Source organism: Zingiber officinale, chromosome 8B (genome assembly GCF_018446385.1).
Source record: "Zingiber officinale cultivar Zhangliang chromosome 8B, Zo_v1.1, whole genome shotgun sequence".
In the NCBI taxonomy this organism is placed as follows: domain Eukaryota; kingdom Viridiplantae; phylum Streptophyta; class Magnoliopsida; order Zingiberales; family Zingiberaceae; genus Zingiber; species Zingiber officinale.
In genome coordinates, this window is record NC_056001.1 from 85,331,847 (window position 1) to 85,337,303 (window position 5,457).

At 31.3% G+C, this 5,457-nt stretch overlaps 1 long non-coding RNA gene across 1 annotated transcript; it reads left to right on the plus strand.

The window, feature by feature from the left end:
* Positions 1–2,831: 2,831 nt before the first annotated feature.
* Positions 2,832–3,996, plus strand: LOC122015722. The gene is made up of 2 exons (XR_006120950.1): positions 2,832–2,953; positions 3,918–3,996. It is a non-coding gene; the product is annotated as an uncharacterized LOC122015722 (long non-coding RNA).
* Positions 3,997–5,457: the final 1,461 nt, after the last annotated feature.

A 5,457-nucleotide genomic window follows, 5' to 3' on the forward strand; every position in this document is an offset into this window, starting at 1 on the left:
GACTATGACAACCACATGGTGTATAAAAAGCCCTAGAATTTATATCTAACAATCTCTTTTGCACACCTTGTTGTTTACCTTTCATATTAGCTCCATTATCATATCCTTGTCCTCTTATGTCATTCACATCCAGTTCAATTTTCTTTAGTATATTAATAAGTGTATCAAAAAGACCTTTTCCTGATGTATCATCTACTTTTAAAAATTCTATAAAATATTCTTCTATTTTGATTGGACTTGTTGAAATATCTACACATCTTAATATAAGAGACATTTGTTCTTGATGACTTACATCGGAGTACAATCAAGTATAACTGAAAAGTATTTTTCTTCTTTTATTTTTTTAATTATAATATTATTTACTTCTTTTCCTAATATATTTATTAACTCATTTTGTATATTATGACCAAGATAATGATTATGAATTTTACCATTTTGAATACGTTTAAGGTGTTCTTGTATTATATGATCAAATTCTGCTATCATTTCAATTAAACCTAAAAAATTTCCATTGTTATCTTGATAACAAATTCTGCTATCATTTGTGCCACGGAATGCCAAATTATTTTTTGCAAGATTTTTAACTATAGTAATAATTCTTATTAATACATTCTTCCAATATTCTTTTTCCTTATTTATTTTTTCCTGTAAATTTTGATCAATGGTTTTATTTTTAAGCAATCTCATTTCAATATCAAACCAAATATTCATATTTATAATATATTCACTGCTTGTTTCATGACTTTTAAGCTTGACACTAAGATTTTTCCAATCACGACACCCTTCGTTTGCTAATTGAATTGTAATTAATTTTTGACTAAATAATTTACAACAAAAACAAAATACTTTATCTAATTCTTTTGAATATATTAACCATTTTCTATCATGTTTTTTTCCATTTGGTAATTTTCGAATGTAATGAATCATAGAAAAATGTCTAAAATTTTCATTATTTGGAAAAGAAATATTGATTTCTCTAATTGGACCCTTTTCAACTAATAAATCTATTAAATTTGTATTTATATTTTTCCATTGTGCTGGGTCATATATATTTTGAATAATAGTTTCATCAATATTATTAAAAAAAATATTTCATGATTTATTAAGTTGTCTTTTACTTCTTCTAAATTATAATTATTTTCTTCATTAATATTAATATTTGATGAATTTGTTTTGTAATCATTAGAAAGTTCTTGATAGATTTCTTTTTGTCCTATAGTATTTTATCTTTCGGTGAAAATTCAATTAGTTTTTCATTTAAATTTTCAATTATATTATTTTATGAGTTTTGATTTTGATTATTAATAATAAATCTATCGAGTGCGCCTTTTTGAGATTGAATTAATTCTTCTATTTTTCTTTTTTTTCATACGTTTCATATATCCAGACTCATATTTTTTCACATATTTATATTAAAATAATATTAGAAAAGAAAATAATCAAAATATAAGTCTCTATTATTTTATTAAAATAAAATTACTTAGAATTAAATGAACAATAAAACTTGATTTACGCCGTGTAGTTTTAATTTGTTGATATTTCAAATTGATTACTGAGTATTACCTGCACAAATATAATAAAAAATATAAAATATAAAATATTAAATTTGATTTGAATCTGTTAATTTAAGCAGTTTATATTTTATAATAAACTATACTTAACAAATATATAATAAGTGAGATAAGTGCATAAATCAAGTTTACGATGGTAGTAATTTCTTTGCGAGAGAGGAAAAATGAGAAATTTTTTTTCATACAACTGCTAATAATCTATTTTTTCAATCATATTTCAGTCCATTTCATCAATAATTTATTATTTATACAGAATAATAAATAAAGAACATTTCAAGAATGAAAAAAAAATTAAAAAAATATTACCTGACAATTAAGGAATGCGAAAGACGTTTTGTCGTATTCAGTGTTATGAGATTAAAAGAATCACCGTCGAGATGATGAGGAACAAAAAATACAAATTACAGTGGATGAAACTTAGAGGATGAAAATATGAGCAGGATGAATGAGACTTAGAGGATGAAAATATGAGTAAATCTAATTCTGTAGACTATAGTGGTTTTATATAGAATTCTAGAGGAATTATTTTATATAATTAATTGAAATTTTATTTTTCGTTGGAATAGGTGGCTGGAATAGGTGGCTATACAGTATATTACTGTACATAGAAAATGGAAAACGAAACGGCAGCTTTCATCATTGGCTGTACAGTAATGCACTATCTGTACATCGTATTACTGTGCATGGAAAATGAAAAACGTCAAAACGAAGCGGCAGCTTTTGTGCACAGTAAAAAATCGAAGCGGTAGCGGTGCACGCCTGCATGGAAATCGAAACGCCGAAGCAACATTTTTTGAAATAAAACGTTTGTTCTTATTAAAATTAAATTGTAATTATTAAATATATTTTTAAAAATATAATATTAATGGGCCCCAATTATATGGAGACCCTAGGCATAGGTCTTATTAGCCTATGCCTTCAACCGGGCCTGCTGATAGGGAGTCATTATCTCCCTCCTTGCCACCTCGCTACCCCTCACCATCAACCGTTATGAATCGATCACTAACCTCCATCGCCCCCCTTTAAGGATCGACCATTGACCTCCACCGCCTCCTTTTGCCAATTTGAAGCTAACAACCACACTTTTTTTGTTGTCTTTCTTATCTCCCTCCCACTCTATAAGACCCCCATAGATCTAAGCCCACCCAATTAGCTTTCCACTCTCTAAATGTTAGTGTAATTGATAAAGTGTCACATGGAGAAACTGTGCACGTGGCCACGATCCCATCATCTTTGTTCAACCACCACTATATCGATGTTGGGAGGATATTGCTTCTTAAGGAGTACGTAAAGCGAATCATGGATCATCAAAGGAGTACTTATCAAGGATCAAGTCGGTTTTACTTCTGGTCTTCATTAAATAGGATCACGATCTCTATCGTGTAAGGTTTTCTCCATCAAATTAGAATTATTGTTGAGCTGTCCTAGAGAATGAGTTGCTTAATTGCTAAGTTGTTAAAGCTTATTAGTGTTTAAAGCTTTTAAAGGAGAAAGAAAGACTTGGTAATTTTACAATCTTGTAGTGTGTAGATAAGTGAATGGCTTTCTTCCTTGATCTTGGGTGTGTAGAAACGGAGAAGGATTTTACCCCTTTTAAACTCAATTTTCATATAAATTTCCGTTAGTGGCGGTATTTGTGTTATGAGGGAATTGGTTAAGGGTGTGTGTGTGGCTAAACTTTAAAATATGAAATTTCAAGATATTATGAACCTATGTTTTACTTTGAACAACTGTTATATATCTTGAAATCAACAATAGAACTTAAGAGTTTTATCCTTGATATTGGTAGCTATTATAGTGTCTACTAAGGTATTATATCCACCAAGTGGAGTTATCTTCCTAACTTTGTTATTGAAGCTAGCCACTAAATGGCGACTCAAAGGGTAGATCATTCCATTGGCATTGGGATAGGCGGTGTTTACCTCTGGGTACTATGGAGATGCTAGTGAGCCTCAGTTAAGAACTCTCATTGATGAAGCATCTTTTAACCTTATTTATTCTTATCCACATGAGTTGTTTTGTTAACCTTTAAACACTTATGTTATTATTACCTTTGATTGAAAGCATCATACTTGATATAGTTCATTTCCTATTCACTACTTGTTAAAATTAGACAAACTAATTGCTTAATGATATGCTACTATCACATGCTGCATATTTAGCTTGCTTAAACTCATCATCATGATATAACTTGCTTTTGTTGTTATCGTTGTTATTATCACTATCAATTCATACCCAACATGTATGCTAACTGAAATTAAACACAATAAATGCTATTTATTTTCTCTTGTTAGTCCACAGATGGTCTCGAGTGCTTATGTCACACTTACACTTGTTGATCATTAGTTTGTAGGTTGTCGAGAAGGGCAGTCATACCTTCGATGAGTAACGTGAAATACCTCTCCCTTGCCGAGCAAGAGAAAACTAAAAAAGGCAACACACTCAACTTTGCTATAAAGATAGCAAACTTGCTATACGAATGTTTCATGATGCTATTAGCTTAAAGCCATCATTCCATATTTCTTTATTATCATTTTATACATTTTATCTTCCTGCTATCATCATGGCCTCATGGGATACTATTGTACTCCTACCATCTATTTCCTTAATTGCCATATTTTATTGTCCTGCCTCTAGATTTACCTAGGGCAACTTTACAACCTTAGGAGTGTCAAACTAGACCATCAAATTGTATTACATTACTTTCAGAAAGGTTCTGTTGCTCTAGATTTACCTAAGGCAACATTGCAACCTTAGGAGTGTCAAACTGGATCATTAGATTGCATTACATTGCTCTCAAAAAGGTTATGTTGTTGACTTTTTCATAGATTTATTCGCTTCTTGGTGAGTGTTTATGGCTTGCTTGTATTTTTTTACTCAAATTTATTGACGAGTACCTTTATTTATTGGTTCCTGTTAAATCATTTTCATTATACTTGCTTCTACATACTTAATAATTGGTACTTAGCTTTGGGTTGTATCATGTGAATGCAGCCTATGATGTACTGTCACACAGATCGACTTATGGCACAAAAGATGTCGATGGAATTGTCTTGATGACAAGTGAATTTCACCTCACTGGTCGGGGTTGGGAGCCATTTAGGTCATGACACCTACAGAACTGACTTACCAATCCATAGTGTTACTAACGAAGGAACAAACAATAACAATTTTACCAAATTTTCCAGTAACCATAAACAACCAACAACATATAATCTAAGTTTTCTAGAATTATGCTGAAAAGAGTAAGATCAAACCCATAAATAACTAATAAGCAAAATCTAGATCACATCATTTGTCATAGAAGAGAGAAAATTTATACTTGGTTGAATTAAAACATGATGGAATGCACACCAATGACACCATGCACAAAAATAGAAACGTATTATCAACTTGAGCTATACATCACTTTTTGCATTAACCTGCTCAATCAGGTATAACTAATAGACCGGGAGTACATATAGTATATCCAAATCTGCACGAACAAATACTTAACCGCCATATAGTAAGACATATAACTAGTCCTGACTAGCACAACAATATGTGATCATGAATGAGTCTCGTGGGTGGTCAGGGTTGTTGGATCGAGAAGCGCTAGAGGGAGGGGGGTGAATAGCGCTCGTGACTTTCACGTGTTTCGTATTCGAAAATTCAAGTAACGCAGTGGAAATAAATAAACAAATACACATAAGAAGACTAAGATTTACTTGGTTCGGAGCCTAGGACGACTCCTACTCCAAGGCCCGCGATCGTAGATCGCTTTCGGTGGGCAATCACTATCAATTCGTAAGTCTTTTACAATTTTGAAATACAAGTGCTAAATAATGAATTTATACCGACAATTTAAAAGATGAAGAAGCTACTCGTTGTCTGTCGGAGTGTCGAG